Source organism: Camelus ferus, chromosome X, assembly GCF_009834535.1.
Source record: "Camelus ferus isolate YT-003-E chromosome X, BCGSAC_Cfer_1.0, whole genome shotgun sequence".
In the NCBI taxonomy this organism is placed as follows: domain Eukaryota; kingdom Metazoa; phylum Chordata; class Mammalia; order Artiodactyla; family Camelidae; genus Camelus; species Camelus ferus.
Window position 1 is genome coordinate 81,562,179 of NC_045732.1, and position 24,912 is coordinate 81,587,090.

Consider the following 24,912-nt stretch of genomic DNA (forward strand, 5'->3'; position numbering starts at 1 on the left):
AAAGTAGTGAAGGAAGGTGTGATGAGATGTCAAATTAAATAGAGAATCTCAATAAAGGGACAGAAATTTTTAAATAGAACCAATGGAAGTTTTGGAGTTGAAAACTATAATAACAAATAAAAATTCACTAGAAAGTCTCAGCAATAGATTTGAACTGGCAGAAGAAAGAGTTATTAGACATGAAGATAGGTCAATAGAGATTATGCAAGCCAAGGAATAGGGAGAAAAATGAACAGACGCTAAGAGAAATGTGGGGAATCATTAAACATACCAACATACACATAATGGGAGTACCAAAAGGAGAGGAGAGAGAGAAAGAAGAAGAAATAGTATTAGAGTAACTGATAGCTGAACATGGTCCAAATTTACTGAAAAACAGTAATAAACATATTCAGAGAGCTTAACAAATTCTAAGCAGTAAAAACACAAAGAGACTCACAGATACATTATAGTAAAAAAAAAATGGCTGAAAGTCAAAGACAAGGAGAAAATATTGAAAGAAGAAGGAGATAAATGACATGTCACTCACAAGGGAACCCCAGTAAGATTAACAGCTGAATTCTAAGTGAAAAAAACATTGGCCAGCAGGCAGTGGGGTAAATGCTCAAAGAAAAAAATCTAACAAACAAGAATCCTATAACCAACAAAGTTATTGATCAAAAATAAAGCAAAATAAAGCAAAAAGGTTGAATATGTTTCTAGCAGACTTGCCTTACAAGTAATTCTAGACGTTTCTTTAGTTTGAAAACAAATGATCACAGAAAATAATTCAAATCCATATGAACAAAGCACACTAGTAAATATAATAATGTAATTTGAAAATACAATATAAATGCATATTTTTCTTCTTTCTTATCTTAATTGATCTTAAAGCAATTGTATAAAATATACATATAGCATATTGTTGGGCCTATCACATACAGAAATGCAATACATGTGTAATATATCTACCAAATACACTACAAAGGGAAGTGGGTGGGAATAAAGCTATAACGGGCTAAGAAAATGATGCCAGATGGTAAAGTAGTAAGTCTAGCAATGTTATGTTGGTGAGGATGTGGAGGGCTGGAGCCCTCATACACTGTAGGTGGGAATGTGCAATGGTGCAGAAACTGAAAAAGTCTAGCAATTCCTGGAACGATTAAATGTAGGGTTACCATATGACCCAACAATCCTACTCCTAGGTATGTACACAAGAGAAATGAAAATATGTTCATACAAAAACTATTACACAAATGTTCATAACAGCATTATTTAAAATGGCCAAAGGTGGAAACAACCCAAAAGTCTATCAAGAGACAAACAGATAGACAAAATGTGATATAACCATACGATGGAATATTATTTGGCCATAAAAAGAAATAAAGTAATGTTATATGCTACAAGTTTGATGAACCTTGAAAACATTAAAGCTAAATGAAAGAAGCCAGTTACCAAAGACCAAATATTATGTGATTAAATCCATATGGAAATCCACAATAGGAAACTACATAGAAATAGAAAGTAAACGAGTGGTTAATTAGGACTGGGGAGTGATGTACTTTAAGGGTCTTTCAAAATGATTCCTATTATGTCTATTAATAGGAAAACTACATGCTAGACAGAGTAAGTACTTCCTTAAAATCAGATGGATTCTAAAGTTTTTATCCTGCTCTCAGTTACCTATTCAGAAGGCCCTTAATATCTAAGTTTTATGTATAAATTTGGCTAGCCGATTGTACCCAGATCGTTGGTTAACCATTATTCTGGATGTTTCTGTGAAGGTGGTTTTTTGGGGGGGGCTGGGGATTAATATTTAAATTAGTAGACTTTGAGTAAAACAGATTATCCTTCATAATATGGGTGGGCCTCACCCAATCAATTGAAGACCATAAGAGAAGAAACTGACCTCCCTAGAAGAGGAGGGAATTTTTCCAGCAGACTACCTTTGGACTCTAACTGCAACTCTTCCCTGGGTCTACAACCTACTGGCCTATCTTGCAGATTTTGAACTTTCTAAGATTCCACAATTACATGAACCAATTCTTTAAAATCAATCTCTCTCTCTCTCTCTCTCTCTCTATATATATATACACACATACACAGATATAAACACACACATATACATGTACAAACACACAATATGTGTATATACACACATATATACATATAGACACACACATGCACACACATAGCCTTTTGTTTCTCTTTCTCTGGGGTACCCTGACTAAGAAATCAGAAATTAGCCCCAGAATCAGAAATTAGCAGACCTGGGAACTGGTTACCCAGTTGCAATGAATAATTTTTCATTTTACTCTCCACATCTTCCTCACTGATAAATCATCTTTGGATCTGGCTTCTTCAGAGGATATTATTACATGTCCATGCTGTTACCAAATCACTGCTTTCACCAACTTTCCTCGTTCCAAATTTTGCCTCATTCTTTAAGAATGGAATTTTGCTTGGTCTTTGCTCCTCCTTTGTTGTGATTTCAAGACTGAGCCTTAGCCTGTGCCCCAGCCCAGGCCCCAGCCCAGTATTCAGGGACTTTTGACTATGGTTTGATACGTCAGATGTCAGAACTGCCAAACAACTAGACGTTCTAGCGTCAACTACTGTCTAATTCATGTGTCAGATTTTCGTGTGTCTCTCCTAGGGCTGGTTGATATTTTGGAGAGTTCTTTTATTGCTGGCTCAGTTTTCCAAGTTAGAACTTAGCTAGCATTCTGTAAGTCACATCTATTCATGAGCAATCTGAATGTCCAACTTTCTGACTGAATCATTTATACCTGTATCAACAGAGTAGTAGCTTCAAGAAGCTCCAAATTTTGTTCGCTTTGTAAGTAAAAAGATTTTGACCTCATACAGGAAGAAGGTTTAAAGATAGGCCTGAAGTGAGTCAGATGTAGGATTAGGAATAAATCTCCAAATCCCTGACTCAATCTTGCACGATCCAACAAAATCAGTGTCTTCTCTAAAAAGCTTACTGGCAACCAATAAATCATCTGGAGACGTTAAATAGACTTTATTAAACAACATTTTGACTAAGAGTAGACATATGAGAAACACAGATTAAATTTCTTTTACAAGGTTCCTCAGTTTCTCGTCTAAATGGTAAGTTTCTCTTTAGGTACTTTTTGCTCTGAGCTAAGGACTAAGTGTTAGCATGACCTCAGATGTTTATTAAGCCCCAAATATAAACTCATCTGAAAATAGCTCACAAACTATTGAAACAAAGCTGAATAATTGAGCGCAGCAACTGCCTTCCAAGTCATTGCGGCAGAGTTCCACTCACAGTACCTGCCTAGTTCAGTTTTTGATTTACAATATTGTGTTAGTTTCAGTTGTACAGCAAAGTGATTCAGCATATAAATATATATACACACACATATATACTGAATGTATATTCTTTTTCAGATTCTTTTCTAGTATAGGTTATTACAAGATATTGAATAGAGTTCCCTGTGCCGTACAGTGAGTCCTTGTTGTGTATCTATTTTACATACTGTGGTGTGTATCTCTAGTTAGGTATTAATTCTCACTCTTGCCCATGTTGCTGATTTTTTTTGACAAACCTCAAGCCCATAACAAACTTAGTGTCAGCATTCTTTCCAGTGGACTACTTTTATTTCACACATATGACATTCTCTCTTAATTCTAGGCCTTTATAAATTTTTTCTACCTCTTGCAATATTTATCCCCACCCTGGCTAACTTCCATCATCCTACTTCTGAAATCTTTGTGTAATGGCTCAGGACCCTGTGGGGCATTCCCAGGACAGACCCCTCCCCCATATCCTCTTTTGTAGCTCCTCTCTGAAGTACTCAGATAATACTATCTCATGTACATTTCCTGAGTTTTTCAGATGCTAAAACCAAGACCAAAGGGAGGAAATTAACTACTTGATGATCCTGAACACATGGCCCCCAGGCCTTCTGGCGCCTAGGGATTGCTAGCTTGACCACCCTGTTACCTTCCTATCAACCCATCAGAGAATTACACATGAGCTGATCATGCATGTATCCTGTGACTGCCCCCTCCCCACTCACCTGCCTTTAAATATGCTTTGCTGAAACCCTTCGGGGAGTTCGGGGTTTTCTTGGACACAAGCCACCAGGTCCTCCTTGCTCGGCCCGGCAATAAAGCTTTCTCTGCTCCAAACTCCAATGTTTCAGTTTGTTTGGCCTCACTGTGCATTGTGCACATGGACTTTCATTCAGTAACATTTACTGTATCTCCAGGCTGGGTCAGGTGACCTGTCTTTGTGGTCCCATAACACCCGATGTTTATCACATCAGCCCTTACCGCATTGAACTGTGTTTGTGAATTAATCTGTTTACTTTAGAGTATCAGTGCCTTGAGTATAAGAATAGTATTTATTTTATTCACCAATTCTATGCCTTATTCATCCTGGTATTCCCAAGGACTAGTAAATATCTGTTTATGTATTTATGTCCTCACCACACTGAGCATCTCTGTATCTAATTGCACCAGTAAACATTAACTAAATAGTGGCTAGATAGAGGATGGATGGAAAGATTAACATCAAGAAAACAGGCTGTAGTCTGGACATGTAACACAGGAACATTGGGATTGTGATCCAGGGTCGATTTCTGATCCAGGAACTCAATACTTTGGACCCATCTCAGGTACAAATTCAATGCACGTGTGGGATGCCTATAAAATGTAAATAAACAACAAGTCCATGAGCCACCGCTCCAGTCCTAGGTGTTAAGACGTATTTTACACCGTCACCCTCCACAAGCCTTTGCTTAGTGTTTGTATTCTCTATGAAATGCCATTGGAAATCTCTCAAATCCTAGCAAAAGCTTATACATGTCTTCAAGGAGAAGCACTTTTGACCTTTCCTTCATTTTCCCTAATTTCTTTCAAACAGAGTACTCTTTCCCTTGCCCTCCCATTAGATTGTGTCTTCCTGGATTAGAATTCTTCACATATTCTGACTGGTAGAGGAAAAATAGTCACAGCCCTGACCCCAAGGTGCACAGTCAAGAGAGGACTTGTCCATCACAGAAAGCTGACAACATATAAGGCATAATGTGCCTATGTGTTTGCCTTTGTACTGGGCTACAAGCTATCTGAGAATGAGGACTGCTTTGATTCATCTTTGTATCTTCAATATCTATCTAGTTAGAAACTGACACAAGAGTGTTGTTTAGCTAACATGGATCTGACTTGTAAAGATATCTATTATGTTTCTTATTCTCAGATGAGTCAAGAAGCATGTGAAAATGGATGCATGATAGTCAGCTTTTTAGAAAATATTTTATACACACACACACACACACACACACACACACACACACACACACACACACACACATACATACACACACCAAGGGTTCAGATGCTAGGGATACAGTAATAAGCAAAGCATATAAATTAACTGTCATCATGAAACTGACACTCTAAAAGGGGGATATAGACAATAAATGAGTAAACAAATCATACACTCTAGATATTAATAGGTGCTGTGAAGTAAAAGAAGGGCAAAGAGATAATGACTGAGGGTTGGGAACTGTGGTGGGATGGTGACTGTAATGTGTGGTAGTCGGGGAATGCTGCTCTGTAGAGATGAATAAATTAAGTCATGAAAATTCATGATGGAGGCACATTCCTGGCAGAAGGAACTGAAAGTTCCCCTGAGGTAGTAACGTACTTTGTGTATTTCAGGAGCACATAGAAGGATAGCTCCTCGGGATTATTGCTTGAGGAGTTTAGAGAAAATTTTACAAAATAAGTTATTTTGAGCCAGGATGCATTTTTCCACATGAAGAAGGTGGCGGGGGGTGGGGGGGCATTTCAGATTGACAAAACATCACAGGGGTAAAGGGATTATGTAAGAGTTGGGGACAATAAAAATTCCAGTGGTGGAAATAAAGATTTGTGGAGATAGAGAAACGTTTCACTGGAAGTGAAATTAAGAGAAGACAGTGAAGAACAGAGGCAAGAAAGTGAAGGAACTTGGAGTCCATGTTAATGCATTTGGATTTTTCTTACAAGTATGTTTAAAGCAGCAAAATATTGTGTTTTAGAAAGAATACTCCAAGTAGCCCTTGGAGATTAGATGGGAATGAAAGATATTTCTACACAGGGAGACCATTTAGGAGGATGCTCCAATAGCACTGTTGGGACATGATGTAGCAGTGAATATGGGCAGAAGGGGTCAGACTTGAAAGACACTTCTATGGTATGAGCACTTAATGATTTCAGCCCAAGCTCAAGTTAGATATGAAAAAATAAATACATGGAGTTTAAACAGTGCACTGAAAAATAAGACAGAACTCTGTAAATCAAAAGCATTGCAAACACATAAATGCTATATAGTCTTGAAATCCTGGCCCTGCTGAGCTGTAAGTCCTCAAGCAGATCAAGGAAGCTGGGCATTAAGTACCTACAGAGTAACAGGAAGGGAAATACTGAATATGCTGCTAGAAATCTCAGTCAAGTTCACTGAGTGAAATCAGGGTCCCTGACAGAGTTAGCTTCCTGTGAAAGGAGACTGAAAAAGGCTGTAGCCACTGCCTAATTTTTTTTTAATATAAAGCTAGTACACATGTGGTTGGAGGAACCAAAGAAATTCTCAGAGTCTAGGAAAGGGATCAAATATCCCACTGTTTTAGTGACAGTATCTGCCAATTCCCCATTATCTCTCTGCGATGGAAGAGCCATGACACCTGGGTTGTCAGAGCCGAGGTGGAGGCAACCACAAAGCTGCTAGACAGGGATGGTTAAACAGAGCTGGGGTGGGGGAGAGGGCAAAAGAAAAGCTACAGAAGATGTGTCTGAAAATGAAAATTCCAAAGGACACAAAGAAGAGTCTAAGAAAGATTGCCAACACACTTAAGAGTCAAATAACTTCACTGTCAATAGGGTGCAAATAATAAAAGAATCTCAAAATTATTTTTAAGTATTTTTAGAATGTCCAAAGAGAGAAAGGAATGGACAGCACCCATTGAAAAAATAAGAAATCATGAACCCACAACAGAGAAATAAAATTAAAACAGAGTTATAAGAAACATTATCAATCATTTTCATTAAAAAACTAATCAGCAGGACACACTTGGTCAAAAGGAGTCATAGTTAAAAGGAGTATGATAGCAGAAAAGAAAAATTCACTCTGTGGTCTCAATAGCAGATCTGAGATGGCAAAGAAAGTATCAAGTTCATTACTACCAGATCTGTCTTACACAAAATGTAAAATGATGATGGATTGTAACTTGAATCTATAGAAAGAAATGCAGAGTAGCAGAAATGATAACTATGTGGGTAAATATGTGGAGTAGTTACAGATGATTCCTAGGATTCTGTCATGAGGACAGATGGAAAGGGAATATAGAGAGGGGAGCAAGTTTGGGCAGGTCAGAGAGATGCTCAATTCAGTTTGGGCATGCTGACTTTGATCACCCAGTTTCCTCTAGGCATCCCAGCAGAGACTGGAAATTAGGGCAGCCAAAGAAGCCACAAAAATACTGAATAGTGTCAGGAAATCCAAAGGCCAAAAAAAAAAAAGAAAAAAAAAAAAAAAAACAGAGAGAGAGAGAAACTTAATCTTGAAAAAAATCATGGACAATCCACACAGTATATGTTGCAAGAAGATGCAGAAATCATAGCCTGATTGGAAAGGGTTTGGAATCTTCAGTCTGTAAAGTCAAACAGAAATCTATAAGGATTGAATTAGATAGAAAAAAAAAAAAACCAAAAAAAAACAACGTAAATATCTTTTCCTGTAAAATCCACATATTAATCTAATATCGGGACCAGGGACATTCTGAAAACAGGTCATTTTTGTAGATAAAGATAAAGGACTGCTCTGAACTGGAGGCGTTGGTCATGAAAATGTTCTATAGATTAAAAATGTAAAAAGGATCAGCAAAAGTTTAGATCAAGTCACTGATGTAAGATGGAAAATAGCTGAATCAAGGAGACTCAAACTTGGTTCCTAACCTTATAAGGGCAACTTGCATTTTTTTTTCACAGACCAAATCTTTTTCTGCTGTCAGAATAGTCAGATGGACAATTGAGCAGACCTAATGCTGCATGCCTTATACTTTATGACTTCCTGAAGCTGGAAATTGGCTGCAAGTGCTGAATCCAGATGGAATCTGGCCTTCATTCTAAACTCGTAAGTCAAGGATCAATTATTAAAACAGATCTAGAGAGGAAATGTGATCGGCTTTTAGTCTTGTTAATCACCTGAGCCTGTGAGTGTAGTTTTGTGACATTCTAGAGTTGCCCGTTTCATGAGTATTAAATATTTTGAGTAGGTATTTCTGCATAGAAATATACACCATATTATTATATCACACTGTCTGATTTGAGAACAAAACTAATCATGAAAATTGAAATGCAACAGTCAGAATTGTAGGGTTGGAAGAGACCTTAGAGATTATCTGGTCCAGTTTCCTACCAGGCCTGGGAAAGTTCCTGCCTCGGTTCCCCACATGAGCATTAACTCAGCTGGAAATCCCTCAGTGACAGAGAGGGACGACTGTGTCCCATCAGCTGAGCGCTGTTCCACGTGCATAGTGTCTGCTTTCTTATACACCATTTCATATAGCTTTCACTACATGCCTCTAGCAGTTAGGCCATTCTACAGACAAGGAATCTGAAGCTCAGGCATGTTAAGTAACTTGTCTCAAGTCACAAAGTTAGTAAGTGGTGGGACCCAGATACAATCCCTCTTCTTTATCTGACTACAAGCCACACACTTTGTCCATTAATAATGACATTCTAATTCATCACTTTATAAGAAGACCCTTCCACAATTCTCATTATTATAAAAAAAAAAATTTCTCTCAGTTGGGTCTGAAAATCAACCCCTTTTATTTCCAGATCATTCTTCCACATGGATGTGCATACAGTTTGTAAAGACTATCATTGTGTTATCTACAGGTCTTCTCCAAGCTCAATGTCCCCAGTTACCTCTACAGTTCTTCACCGAACAGGGCACATGCCTCTGAGATGGTGATGGTCTCTGTATGCACTCTAGTTTGTCAACAGCCAATTTCACATAATAAAGTAGTGACTTATCTAGCCTTGGTCCTCACAAGAGCAACTTTGTTCATGAGTTCACATCATCCTGTAGGGCCAAACTATTCTAAAGAATGACAAGACAGAAAGGCTTACAGAAGCTTCACTTAAACTTTTCCATGGATCCATTTCAATATACTGATGGTTATGGAAATGTCACTTTGCGACACAGCGCTGTCTTTTGGTTGACAACCAAAACATGTACACACCTCAATATCAGAGAGAATGGGCCTGCAGGGGATTTTTAGAAGTGACTTTTCAGGTTTCAGAAGTCCATCGAACTGTCACATTCTTAATAAAGAAGACTAGCATTCAAAGCACAGAGCAGAACCTCCTTATCTTCCCTGTCACTGCACCACGAGTATCTAATAGAATATTATGGCATATCCTGACAGAACGTGAACCATAAACAATACAAATTGGAATTTTCTTGGCTAATTTGTCAGTGGAGGGGGCCTACAGGAAAGAGAATAAAGACATGCAACAGTGGATACTTAAAGTGGATACTAAGAAATACTGGTGATCTGTACATAAAGAAAATTTAACAAAACCAGAACATTGAAACAATATGTTAATATAATAGGATTTCTTTTAATTTTCATATTCCTTCGAGAGGAATTCATAAGTAAGTTAAGGTGATTTTTCCTGAAGGATGAAGCACAGAAAAATTTAACTCAATGTCATCCATAGAAATATAGATTTGGCCTAAAGGCATAACAGTTTCCCTTCCCATCAAGTGTTACTAATCTTGAAAGTCCATCATTTCAGTGTATTTTCTATGGGCTCTTTGTCAACTGGTACAGATTCTACAAGACTGGTCTTTCAGCAGTATAATCACATGTGTTCTTTGAAATGGTAAGGATTCTCTCTCTCTGACGCTCTCTTCATCTGTGTATGTGGTGTATAGACATAGACACACACACACACACACACACACACACCACCACTTGGCTGTTTAAAAAACTTTCACATCCAATCTCCCAATTATCATTTCAAAACTCTTGCAAAATACTTAACAGAGATTAAAGCCATTGTAAGTGTTTCTAAGTCAGAAAAGTACTCAGTCGCCATTGGCCTCACATTACCCAAGGTGTCCCTAGAGAGACTGGAGGTTTGTTGATTACTTTGCATGAATTATTACAATGTTCTGAAAAAGAATATTTTTGTAGAAATGTGCAAGCTGATTCTAAAATTAATATGAAAATATGAAGGACCTCAAAGAGCCTAAACAATACTTCAAAGGGAGGACCAGGTTGGAATACTATTGTGCCTAAATTCAACAGTTAACTGTTATGTAACCTGCAGTCATCAGGATGGTATATTACTGCTGTAAGGATGGCTGAATAGTTCAAATGCACAGAATAGAAAGTTTAGAAATAAACCTATGTTCAACTGATTTTCAACCAAGGTGTCGATGGGAAATGCTAGCCTTTTCAACAACAGTGCTGGAAAAACTTGAGAGCCATATGAAACAAAGGTATCTTGAACCCTACACCTTACAATATACATAAAACTCAACTTGAAATGGATGATATACTTGAGCATAAACTCAAAAGCTAGAAAATTTTACCTTGGAGTAGATAATAGTTTATTTAATATGAAATAAATTAAAATATCTAAATCTAACAATATACTGACATACAGAATATATAATTAATATAATTCTACAGTAAGCAGACAAGGAACTGCATTAAAATAGATAATTATTTAAGCAGATACTTCATAAAAGAAGATATATGAATGGCCACTAAGCATATAAAAGATGTCCATTTGTCATTAGGGAAATGCATTAAAAACCAGGATGGGATACCACTGCACACCTGCTAGAATAGCTAAAATTTAAAACAGTAAAAATGCTAGTTATTGGGGAAAATACAGAGTGATGAGAATTCCCATACCTTGTTGATGGGTGCATAAAATGGTACAATCAATCACTTCTAAAAAGTCTGGCATTTTCTCAGAAGACTAAACATACTTCCTTGTGAACCAGCAATTTCACTGCTAGGTGTTTATCCAAGAGACGTGAAACATATGTCCACCCAGAGCCTTGTGAATGAATGTTCACGTCAGATTTACTCATAATAGCTAATATATGGAAACAACTCAAGAACCATTAATAGATGAATAGAAAAAGTGCTTGTGATGTACGCAAACAACGGGCTGCAGTGATAGAAAGAAACTACTGAGATAACAATATGAATGAATCTCAGAAATGTTAGGCTAAATGCAGAAAGCCAGTCGCAGAATTTGACAAATGGAATGACTATTTATATAAAGTTCTAAAAGGCAAAATTAATCTTTAGTGACAGAAAGCAGATCCCTGGTTGCCTGGGCCATGGGTCAAGAGATGGAATTGGCCACAAAGGCTCAGGAAGGGACTGTTTAGCTGACAGAAGTGTTCTGTATCTTGATTGTGGTCATGATTATACAGGTGGATTTGACAAATCTCATCACAGTGTTCACTTAGAATGGGTGTACTCTATTTTATATAAATTACGTATCAAGGAAATCGATAAAGAAAAAAACATTATTATAACACTGACTATTTAAATCCTAAGATTTGAATGACTTTATTTACAGGCAATTTAGGATAAAAATGACAGTACCTCCTATTGCCTGTGATTGAGATACTGACACTGATAAGGAAAAAAGCCTTGTAAGTGCCATTAATCAAGCTTTCCTTGTGCATTCTACTTTCCAATTTGACATTTTCTCAATTTAACAGACTTACATGTGTGTGTGTATATATATATATACACACACAAGTGTGTATACACACACATACTCATTCCATGCTTGCACCAACATTTTCAAGGAAGTATAAATTAGTTGGGGAAATTAATGTATACTGTGAGACATACATGAATGCTAGTCTGGAGGTTAATGAGAGGTGCTGTTAGCTGATGGTATTTACATGATAATCCTACTTGTAACTCTCTTAAAGCAGAAATTTCACTGTTGTAGTCAAAGGAGTGAGAAAAAGTATTGATTTACTGCTACCAACTGATAAGAAGCAGGTGAGCCCCCAGGGATCAAAGTGAGACATGAATGCAGAGTTGCTGGCAGTTTGATTAGAGTGGTTAAGCTCTCTTTTCACTTGCTTCAAAATTATGCAACACTTTTACAGCTTTGAATTCTCCGAAGTCTGTCTCCTCACAGACTCTCACACAGCCTTGGCAGGAATTCTCATTTCCTACTTCATTAGTAAAGAAACCAACACTCAGAGAAGTGAAGTCTCCAAGGTCTCCCAGATCTAAAGTGGCAGGTCCCGGACTAGAGGCCAGGGATTCTGACTCCATTCAAGTGTTTTTGCTCTACAAACCCTACCTCCTTACTCTGGCCAAGCTTACTTTTTTCTGATAGAAAAGGAAACCCAACGATAGGAACTCAGTGGAAAACGCTTACATATATATTTCTATCTGTATCATCTCTATCTGTGTCTATTCATTCCCAAAGTTAAGAGGGACAGAGTAGCCAAGGAGCAAAAGTACACACAAAGCCTAAGCAAAGTACATGAAATGCTGAAAGATATATAGTTATTCAAATATAGTTGATTAAAATGCAACTATCAGAGAATCTAAGTCAGGGAAGCATGTGGAAGTAAGCCAAGCAAACTCACAGGAACGAGGGAATGGGCTTTTGAGTGGCGCAGGGAATTACATGGAAGTTTGGGCCAAATTAAGCGGATTGCTGTGAAGGAGAGGGTCTAGTTGTTCCAGTCAACATGGGAGTCGCACTTGTATTTGGGGCAGGATAATATAGCATAGTGCTTAAAAATCGTTTCGGAATCAGATAGTAGGTTCAAACAGATTTCAGCTATAATTCTTTTTCAACCACTTACCTGCTGTGAGACATTGGGCAGATTGCTTAACCTCTCTGAGCCTTGTTTCTATAATAGGAAATGCAGTGGTTCCTCATAGGGTTGTTTGAGGGGTTAGATTAAATAATGATGTATAGTTATTTTTTCATATAAATATCAGCTATTGTTACTATTATTAATAAATAATAATCATCCTGTTGGTATCTCACCCCTGTATACAATACTGCCTTATCTATATTACATGTTATGTAATATTTGCTGAAACAAATTTTTTCTGTCAATATCAAAAGATAATTTATCATTAGAAAAGGGACAGGTAGAGGATCTGCTATTCACAAAGTGCTATTTCTTCCAAATTCCCACTATTTGGTGCTTCCGGGAAAGGCATCTCTCATCTACTAACGTCTAAGCATATGCCCACTCACCACACGGGGTTTTCCTTAGTCTAAAGGATCCAGGCACATCTTCTGAAACAGGCACGGTGCATAGTGCTGGACAATCAACTTTTCTCCATTTCTGTCATCTCACCATGCCTCAAAAGACCAACCACTGTGTGAAGGCCAGCCTTAACCTTTTCAACATAATAGCATCTTAAATATTTAAAAAAATATGCAATATTCAAGACATAAAAAAAGCATGAAGAATAAACGGCATGGAGGAACTGACCCAGTTACCGCAAAAAGTCAGTGGCATGAAAAGATCAATGGCAGGGGAGAACTCCCTGGATTAAAGACACACGAGATCTAACATCTAAATACCATGTGTGGACCTTATGGGCATCCTGATTTGAATAGATTAACTATAGAAAAGGGATTGTGAGGCAATTGAGGGAAGAATTTTTACAGTCTTTTGCTATACATGATACTAAGCAATTATTATTTTGGTTAACAGTAGTGATGGCACTGTTATGGTTTTTAAAATCTCACATTTTGTAGGTATCTACACTGCAGTATGTAGAAATAAACAACATGTTTGGGATTTGCTTTAAAATACATTTTAGGAAAGAAAAGAAGTACAAAGATAAATGAAGCAAATACGGCAAAATGTTGATGATCGTTGAATACACAATTATATAGGAGTTCATTTTACTAGCACCTCTTCTGTGTACATTTGAAAATAACATATATTAGCACCTTTGATGATATAAAGCCATGAATACAACAAATACTCATGTATCCAAACTCAGCTTAGAAAACAAAAGCAAATTCAATTGAATTCCCTTCCCCAACTACATCCATCCCCTACAAAAATGACCACTATATGGATTTTGGTGTTTATTATTGTCTTGTTGCTCTGTATTTTTCCTACAGATTTATTTATTCCTAAGAAATATATCACATTGTTTTGTATTTTTTAAACTTCATCAAAACACTATCCAATTGTAAGTGTTCTGCAACTTGCCTTTTTCTGGTCAATATGACGCGTGTGTGATTCATCTACAGAGCTCCAAAATAGAGCCTTCCAAAAATATCTTCCATATTCTTTTCCTAAGCTGACCAAAGTTTCTACCGGCATTGTGTGTCTTGTCTGTGCCGCTCCTGCAGCTCCTGCTCTGCTCTCTTTATTGGTAAGAAGCCTTGGAATTTCACTGAGCTAGTGTTCTCTGAATGAGGAGTTCTGTGTAAAGTAATTCTGTCTGTAATTCAAGGTTAAAAGAATATTTTTCCTCCCAAATCTCTCTATTAGTCTTTTGAAACCCTTTTCCAGAATAGATTGGTTACGTTTCAGCTGCTAGCAAGTACATTTTTACTCTCTCAGCAAATGAGTCAAATAAAGCATAATGACCACACATTAATTTGCTGCCATTGTTACTGTAGGAGTGGACACCAACAGTGGATGTAGTATCTGCATCACCTGACTCTGAACATAGGGATGGCAAAAGTAAGTAAATACCCACAATGTGGAGAATTCGATACATCCGTGATTTACTTACTGTGGATGCCTTTTGACAAAGACTCCAAAATATTCACTGCTGTGAGCTGTCTCATTCTAGGAGATTTCTGTGCCCACTCTCTTGAAGGGAGACAACCACCAGGAGTAGATACTCAAGAAAGGGGGGAGATTATTATAAAATAATGCCTGAGATCTAGTCCCAAATAGTCTTGGTCACATGGCAGGTGCTCAGTAAATACATATAAATCATCTTCCTCCTGGGTGGAAATGCAGTAAGGACAGAGTCTCTTGGACACATTAATTGGTTATCATTGAAAGCATGTTCTCAAGGAGAAAAGAGAAGGCGAAAGGCATCTGAAGGCATCTCCATCTCTAATAGCTTGTGCCGAAGTGACCTCAGGAGGGTGAGGGGAATATAAAAGGGGGAAAGCCCCTCATCTTTCCTTGCTCCCTGAGGCTCAGTGACAAACCTACACCAAAAAGTGGTTTCTGTAATGTACAGCAGACAGTGACAGGAGTTCCTTCCTCACCTGCCTAGCAGACCCTCTTCCTGACCCCTACAGTGGTGCGGAGGGACCTCTCCCTGCTTTCTTCCTCCCGCAGCCTGGACCTAATTGCATGTAGATTTTTTTTTTCTCTTTTGTCACCCAGAACCCCACCACTGTCCTTTGCCCTTGTTGCATTTTATAATGATGGAACTTTCTTTACCTCACTGACAGTAATTGAACTGTTGACATCCTTGACCTGTTATTAATCATCTCTCCTGTGGTCACCAAAGGCAAGCTTGGTAAGTACAGTTACTTTTGGCCCGTAATTCCTAATCAGAGATTTACTCTTATTGTAGTAGGCCTGCCATCTTAAAAAGCCAGTTTTCAAAGCTCACACACTCTCCAGTAGAAGTTCTCCTGTTAGGCATAACCTAGAGGGACTTTTTATAGTGTACTTAGATTTCTTATAGTCAATTTTCTCCAGAACTGAGGTCCGGTACATTCTCTGTGGTTAAAAACTTGCTTCAAAAGCCTTTTATGATAATCAAATCTGGTTTGGTATAAGAAGCCTTTGTTGCATGTGGGTTCCACCAAGACGGAATGAATTACTCAAGACTCTGTGGAAAAGTCAAGAGAGTGAGAGGGAGTCGGGAGCCAAGTCCAGGAGCCTCTCACTCAAATCTCCCATGTTTATTGAGTACAGTCAAAGGAAGAATGCAGTAATTTAGGGAAGGACAGGGTGGGATCACAATGAGTACAAAGGCTTTGTTTATTGTTGGTGTTTGGCTCAAGGTCAGAAGACCCTTTTTGGTGAATCATGTTCGTGTTGAGCCTTTCAGCTTATCAGGGCAGAACGTATGAGAATCAGCTGCTTGACAACTTGGACTCAGGCGGTGTGCCTGCCTTAGGTTGCCCCCCTCAGGGGATATTGCCCGTCATTGGCTCACCAGCCTTCTCACCTCTGAGTCTGCAGCTTGTTTACCATTCCAGCCCAAGGCTGTTTGGGGGAGAGAGGACTATCTAACAGCAGGCATGCCCCTCCCATGGTTTATAGCCGAGGGCCTGGGTCATTGTTAAACCTCAACTATGCAAGCAAGGCGGTTACTAAGCACATTTGCTCTTTAAAGAGATAAGCGGCTGAGGGCTGTTGCAATTTGTTAACCCAATCATGGGCTCCCACAGTTGCATTTAAATGACCCACAAGCCTGGCACTCAGACTGAAACCGGCTTGGCCCTTTGTTGCTGGAACGTGTTACGGTTCACCCTCTTTCCCTTTGCTCTCTTCGTCCTTGACTCTTCAATTTCACAGGACTGTATTTTTTTAAAATTTGCTCTTATGAACTACTCGGTCACATCCCTCTTGTTTGGCCTTGAACCCCTGCCCTTAGACTCACATTTAGTAGTGTCTTTCTGAGAAGGCCCAAATTATCATAGCAGTTGGTACAATGGGCTTTGACTTTTTCAGTCTCCTTAGTTACTGACCTTGTTTGACCGACTTTTGTGGGATATACCAAGGAGAGAAGACACCTTCATCACACGTCTTGTCTTGGCCTTGGAGGACAGGACAGCCAGCTTCCCTTAGCAGGGGTGGCGGGGCGTTAATGTAGCAATGTTCCCTTCCTTTTATCTTGTCAATGAGTTGTGTATACTATGGGAACTTTGACACATTCATTGGGCATTTTAACATTTTGTGGCACTGAAACCACAATTCTGTAAAATATTGTCTCTATTTATCTCTGTGGGTATCAATACATTTGTTCACCGGTCACTGAGCTCATAATTTTTCAGGCACTACGCTGCATGATGTGGATGCAGATCTCTCAAGAAAGTGATTTTCCCCCAAATTATTTTATTCTGGGGATATTAATAGGTGTTACATAAAGATAAACTAACGAAAAAGTTTCTGTGGTTAAATAGGTTTGGAAAAAAGGAGAGTTAAACGGAGGTATTTCATTTTCTTCTGTCTCCGAGTCCTTAATGCACTTGACATCTAATTCTTATTTATCATAAATGGCCAACAGGGATGGGGGTAGAATAAAAAAGAAAGTGTGTCCCCACATTACCTGACCAGGAAACCCCTTCTTTCCTGACTGTCTCAATGGGCTACTTTTCTTCAGAACACGCTTTGGGAAATGACTGTCCTAGTGATGCAGAAATCACATCAGAGTTAGTTTGATGTCATTATGATTTGTTGCTTCTTTTCATCCTGGAAGTACTTTTTCCCTTGAAACCTGGTACTGATACCGCCACTGCAGCCTTCGTGGGGTTACTGTTCGTGTGGCGGATACATCCACTTACTTCCAGTCTTCCTGTGTCTGTCTATTAAAGTACCCTGTAGATAGCTCATAGTTGTGTTCTGCTATTTTATTGATTCTCACAATCTTAATTTGTGAGTTTATTCCATGAAAATTGTAATATAACTATTGATGTAATTGTGTTAGGAATATCATTTTACTGTTTTCTGTTTTCCCTGTGTTTTCGGTTCCTCTTTCATTCATCTTTGTATAACTCCCTCTCTCTCTCTTTCGTTTAGAGTAAGTATTCAAAAAACATTTGTTGAATTGATTAATGAACAGTCCTCTCCGCTGTGAACTTACCAGATTCCTCCAGGCAGTATGAAATGTGTCTCCCTTCTATACTTGTACAAAATTGACAAAGTGGCCAAACATTTCTCATAGACACTGGAGTTGACCGCCAAAGTATTTCTAAGCCTGACAAGACTCCTGGGACGCCTCTGATACTCACACACGGGCTGGATATTTGAGCACACACAAAAAGAACACTGAGTCATTTTTCAGTGTTTCAACTGCTTGTAATGACACATGGGTTGACATTAAAATTATTGGTAAAATTGGTTTAGAAGGAAAAGGTTACATGGGATATCAGAGTGGCTTAGGCTATCGCTATAAATTCTCGACTGGCACCAGCCCGTTATCCATCCAATATTCACTTGTCTACAAATCAGACTAGTGTTTGCACTAAACACAGTATTTTTATGATTCCCAAGGCTACCACGAGTGCTGAGGGGACTGCGTGGTGGTGGTGGTGATTTGACGGTCACATTGTAGGGCAGTTATTTGCTTATGTGTTGTTGTTCTTCATGAGATTGGCCCTTTCTTTATGGAGACCACAACGTCTGATTTGATGGTGCATCGCTGCCACATAGCACAGCGCCTGGCAAATAGTAGATATTCAACTATTTGGATTAATGAATAATTCATGGATATATATTGAAGAAAACCTCCTGAAATATAACACTTATAGGCACATATATTTGTTTCTAACCTAGGGGAAATGTACTAGGGATGTTCACATTGAAGACTTGAAACCAGTGCAGTACATTATACAGGATATTTGAGCATACACAGAAAGAACACTGAGTCACTTTTCCACCTTAGTGAAATTTGGACCCATATTTTTGTTCTGAAGCATAGAGAGATAGATTGCATTTGTCAATAAGGGCCCCACTGCACCCAAGTCAAACATCTGTGGGTAATTTTGAAAATGTCTGACAACTAATCTTAGCATCTGATTCTTCAGGGTAGCCAAAAATATGTATATGTGTGTGTGTGTGAGGAGGGCGGGCGGGGGGAGAGGGAGGGAGGGAGAGAGAGAGGGAGAGAGAAGGAGGGAGAGGAAGAGGGGGGAGGCAGAAGAGAAGGGAGAAGGAGCAAGCATGAACAGTTGATGATGGAAAACCATATATTTTTTTTCCTCCCTGACATCAGTGACATTACTTATATGAGAGGGGGGGGAAAAACCGGCACTAGGAGAAGGTCCAGAAATGAAAAGAGGTATTTCTTAGTTTTGTCGACACAGTGGTTGGGCCTTCCTTAAATACTGATGGTCTGAAAAAAGGGAGCAATTCAAAATCAGACTTGACACAGAAACTCTGTCCCTCTGGAAAACTAGAAGGGGAGTTTTGTATACCAAGAAAACAACATTTCCTTGCCCCTGGAGGAGGTGCTACACCTCCTTACTTGCATGAACGATAATTGCCATTCTCATGTTTCACTTATGAATATAAGGGGGTAAACATTCTTAAACTATCAAAATATGTATAATTCAACTATTTTAAGACATGGTTTTATATTCATCTCTTGATGTAAAACCTTAAAAAAAAAAAAGCCCTTAAAACTTAAAGGAAGTCCTATATCTTAAACTGTACATTGTCCCTCTTGGCATAAAAAAAAATTGTATTGAGTACAAAATTGTCCATTGAATTGGTAAAATTGAATAGTTTAAATTGAACTGCCTGTATATCTGGGAAAATTGAAAACATTATCAAGCCCTTATCAGAATACATTTAGCAGTACTTGTAGGTGGGTTACAAAGATGATTCTCTAGGTCATTTTATTTCTTTCCTCCAGATTTGTCATGCACGGCATGTGTCTGAGTGCAGTTACTGAATTAACGATGATTCAGCCATTGGAGGATTTCTAGTAGTGACTGCAAAAATATGTTTCCATTGGAAAGAATGAACTACATCTTCCAAGTTTTCATCAGAAACTAATAAATTGCTCTTTCTGCTTCATGTTTCATATAAATCAAAGATTCTCACCGATGTCAGAGATGCAAAACATGCTACTATGAATTTTGAATTATGCCTAATGCAACAAAGCTTGGTGATATGAATTTAATAGCAAAGTTACTTCTCTTGAAATTCTGGTTAGACCTACTGCTATGAATATTTAACCTGGAAAAGAGAATACAAGTAGCTCACCTGCTCAAGAAATTCACAGCGCAGTTGAGTCTGAACCAGCCTCTCAAACACTGATGATAAACACGATCATTTAACATTTTAGATTTATGATATGCATTAATCAATTACTGCAGCAATCATTCTAACTTAATGAATTCTAGTGTGCTAATGATTTTTGAAAATAAGGCAGAAATATCAAGAGACCTTAGATGGAGTCTACATAGAATATCTGCAGAACATGTTTCTGAGGGCCACTCAGAAAACTAAATTCGTCTTATATATATCTCTACTGATTAATTGAAATTTTCTCTCATTTTGGTATGCCTTCTGCATACTCATAAATATTAGATATTGATAACTTTTTATACCCTTTTAAATATATTAAAATATAGAAGAAATGCATACATACTATAATTTTGCTTTGCATCAAGAAATTCCATTGGCTTAAAATACTTGATCTCATTTGAACTTGAAACCATAATTAGTATACTAACGGCAGGTTTAAGAGTGAAATGGAGCAGAACAAGGGAATCCTTGGGGGGGGAACTATTAGGTGTGACAATGTGATGGTGGATGCATGATTATGCATTTATCAAAACACACAGAACTGTAAACAGGGAAAGCCAACCTTAATGTAACCTAGAGACTTTTGTATCAATTATTATGTTTTCATTAATTGGTAATAATGTACCACACTAATGCAACATGTTAATAAACTGCGAGGAAGCGGGAATATATGGGAAATCTCAGTATTAGCTCCATTTTTTTGGTAAATATAAAACTTTCTAAAAACAGTCTGTTGATTTTAAAAAAGGAGTGAAATGTGTATCTTGTTTTTAAAGCAGTCTCACTTCTCTTCTCTGAATGAACTCTCTGCTCATTGTGTATTTCCATTTGATCTTCAAATCGTATTACACTTCCGCTTGATGCGTATCAGATTTTTAGTGTTACTCTCCAGTTCTGATTGTGTCACCATATAAGATTTTATATTTATATATATATATACTATACACATATATAGTGTATATATATATAAACGTACTATAAACATATATATATATATAAACATGTATAAATGTGTGTGTTCTCTGTATCCTAGACAGTGGAGAAGGAGCTTCTGTGCTATTTACCTTGTGCCTTATTCAGCACAATGAACCGGATTACAATTAACGCTACCATTTCCCAGTGGATTTTCTCTTTAATATTCAGAAGCCACTCTTTCTGAACTCAGGAGAGCTGACGTATACCTTTGTGCTTGACTAGCCACAAATACGTACCACACTAGTGATCCTGGCGGCGACAGACTATAGATGATGGACCCCCTGAAGTGGAGCTGAGAGAGAACGTGTCTTGCCACGTGCAAGGCTTGGCACATGCAGTGGAGCACAGGGGCCACTCTGAGTGTGAACACAGCAGCAGAGGGGGCAATCAGTGTAATAGGAATGTCTCAGGAAGTGGGCTTGAGTTACTCTTCAAAGGTCACACGGCTTAGAAGTTGATTCATGCTCACACTCAAAGAAGGAATAAAATGGTAAAGGTAGCAAGTTACACGGGTTTCTCAGACAAAATCACCACTGCATTTCTTGGTGTCTGTATACAGGCTATCCTTGCGGGGTCGGCACAGCTCAGTGGCAGAGCGCGTGCGTAACGTGCACGAAGTCCTGGGTTCAATCTCCAGTGCCTCCACTAAATAAATACATTAATAAATAAATAACCAAGCTGTTGTGTACAGGCAACTTAACGTTTAATCTGTGGAATGTCATGCTTTCTGTTTAAGGTTTTAATCTAACTTTCTGATTAAAGCATTTTTCATCATAATTTCCTAAGAATACTTGGAAGTGGGAATATGTTTCCAAATAAACATTATGAAGTTACTTGAGAGAAGTTTCCCAAATTGTGTGCGTGGCAGGGCTACAGACAATGATGCAGATTCCGTGATAGTGATATCATGTCGAAGAACCGGGAAAAAGGCTTAGAGGAAACTTCCACACACTCTTTGTGGAAAGGAACAATCCACGGTAGGTCTTCTCATCCAGCAAATACACAATTTTAAAGTACTTGACAGTAATAGGCCTTCCACCATGGATCCACGCAAAGTGATTCAGAGTCTTTAAAGGACACCAAGATCTCTGTGGTCTATTCCAGCTCTTCCATTCTGCGAGGTAAGGATAGACGAATGTTTCTCCAGAGTGGATTTGGAGTACCAGAGACTATTACAAACGTGATTATGAACAACCTATGGTTATAATTTTTCAAAACTGTATATTTGTATGTGAGTATGTGTGTGTGTGTCTCAGAAAGTAAATGCTTGGGGAAAATATAATTATTTGTATCGTCAACACATTATGTGTATCTGTGTATCTGATGACCATGAAAGTCCTCCTGCGGGGCCATCATGAGGACCTGTGCTCGAGAGCCGGTGTCTTCAGGGGATTGCCGTCATAGTCTGCCTGCTGGAGCTCATTTGAAATCACTGCAAACCTAAGGGATTTCCCCAAGAGCCAAAGTTAACATTCACTGAGAGCTTGGTGAACAGTTCCCTTCCAGAGAGCCTACCCCTTTATACTTTAAGGACAGCTTTAGACTGCAGGTTTTGACTGGAGGTCGCAGGGAGTATACTCAACTTGCAATCAGAAGACACGGCCTTCAGCCTCACTCAGCTCTGCAGCTTCTAAGCTGCGTGACCTTTGAATAGTAACTCAAGATCTTTAAAAATTCATTGACTAACCCAGTTGTTTTACAGTGGTTGAAAATAAAAAGAATGGTGGCACTCTAACAGCACATAATTAAGAGAAGGAAAAAGAGGTTGAAATCAATAACTATCCAAGTGATGTTGGGATCACTTTAATTAAGACTATTTTAATTGCCAGTTCTCTGCTGCTGCTTACAGCCAGGCTCCTGGATGAAGTGTCTATAAATCACGTCCCCCTTTCGTTTCCTCCCACTTCGCCTTAGCTCACTCTGCTTTCTCTTTTGTGCCCACCACTCCACCAACCCTGATCAATTCTCTAAGCTTTACCAAGGACTTCCTTGCTGCACAACCCAGGAGCTACTTTTCAGATCTCCTGTTAGCTGACCTGTCAAGGGCACCAGCCAAAGTTCTCAACTCCCTCCTTGCTGGAGCTCTCACTTCTCTTAGCTTCCGCTACTCTGGTTCTCCTCCAAGCTCCCTGGCATCTCCTTGCTGGGTGTTCTTTGGTGGTTTGATGTGATTATTAATGTTTAATATTAACGTTAGCTTTATAATCTACCTGATAATGTTGGATTTTCTCAGCTCCTAGCCTTGAGCCCTTTCTGTAATCAAAATTTTTATCACTTGTCTATGTGTTGAGGACCAGCCAGTATCTTCAGTCTAGGCCTCTTCTCTGACTTCCACAGATGTGACAATTTAATGAAAAGCTCTATTTCGTTACCTCACAAGCACTCTACGGTGCCCTCCCCTATGTTTCCTCTATAGCACTAGTCACAGTTTCAGCATATATTTGTGTTATTGTTGGGCCAGTGTAAGTCTGGTCCATGACACTGACACCCCTTGAGAGTAAGAAACATCTGTTTTGTCCAGCATTTCGTGTGGAGTAAATTTTAGGTCAGGATCCAAATACCGATTCACTGCACTTCAGGTGTGTAGTCCTTTTCTGGCCCTCAAATATTTCCCTCGCTTTCAGGCATTTTTCACTCGCTGTTGACTCTACCTGAACTGCTCTTTCACATGGCCGGCTTCTGCTCAGCACTCAGGGCTCAGCTCAGATGTTACTTCCTCAAGCAGGCTTTTCCTGATGATCTGATCTAAAGCGGCCCCCTAATTCCCCCCCAGGCGCAGCACTTTGCAACACGCTAGGGTCTTCTCAACTGGCTTCCTTGTTTATTTATCCCAGGAGGACAAAGCCAGGCCCCTAAGAAGGAGAAAGCTGATCCGCAGTGCTCACCAGGGCAACTTCTTGTGCCTCACGCGTAGTATCAGCTCAGGAAAGTTATTCTTGTTTTAAAAGAATTAACAAAAATTTTCTTTAACCAACTTATAAAAGCATTATATGAAAGCAAGTGATAGATTATGTGTTACTGGGGGTGTGGGAAGACCTTATGGAGAAAGAAACGGTTGAATTGTGACTTCTAAGATACAGAGGACGGTAACTGCCAGAGCACGGGCGTGGGAGTGTCCCGTTCCAGGCTGTGGGGAGAGCTGCAGCTCAGGCACAAACTGGACAATCAGGGCTTTTGTCCCCCATGCCTGGCAAATAGGTCAATATGACTAGAAGGAAAATAAAGCTGAAAAGTCACATTAAGATTATATTGTATGAGGGTTTGCATTAGAATATGTGCACTAAGGGTTAGAGCAGGCAGCTAGCTAAACATGAGCAGAGAAAGGGGGACACAGGCCAAATGGCAGGAACTGGGCAGGAAGGAGGGGCACAGGCCAAATGCAGGAAGCCATACATCATCAGGTAAGCACCAGGGGTCCCTGGGCAGAGAAAGAAAAGCAGGAATCTCCGGGCTGATAAGTGGTCAGATATTTTGGGGTGACAAGCGCCCTGCAGGCCAACAAAGAAAGGTGGGAAAAAGCAGGAATCTCCAGTGTCTGAATGTAACCTTCTGCTCATTATGCCCTCATCACAATAAAACTAGCCTTGCAGATGAGAAGTACCCATCATGCACCGACGCCATGACACTTCCCATCCAGACTAAACAAGGACACAGATCCGTTCTCCCGTCCGGAAGGTGGAGCTGGGATGGAAATCAGGGAATATGACCCCAAACCCTCCCCTCCCCAATGAACATTCTGCCCATTCATTTTTACACCCTGCGTAACCAACTTGCCAAAGAAACTCAGGGCAGCTGCTCACCTGAGCCTGCCCGCTGTCCCCTTGACAGTGGACTATCCATCCCTTAATAAGTCCCCACTTTACTTTCTTAACCTCTGCGTCTTGTCTCTGAGTTCTTTCTGGGACGGGACAAGAAGCTGGACACTGGTTACATCT

At 39.1% G+C, this 24,912-nt stretch overlaps 1 long non-coding RNA gene across 1 annotated transcript; it reads right to left on the reverse strand.

The window, feature by feature from the left end:
* Positions 1 to 828: 828 nt before the first annotated feature.
* LOC116662032 lies at positions 829 to 24,331 on the reverse strand. Its single transcript, XR_004318014.1, has 3 exons — positions 24,259 to 24,331; positions 16,347 to 16,351; positions 829 to 844 (listed from the first exon to the last, which is right to left on the reverse strand). It is a non-coding gene; the product is annotated as an uncharacterized LOC116662032 (long non-coding RNA).
* Positions 24,332 to 24,912: the final 581 nt, after the last annotated feature.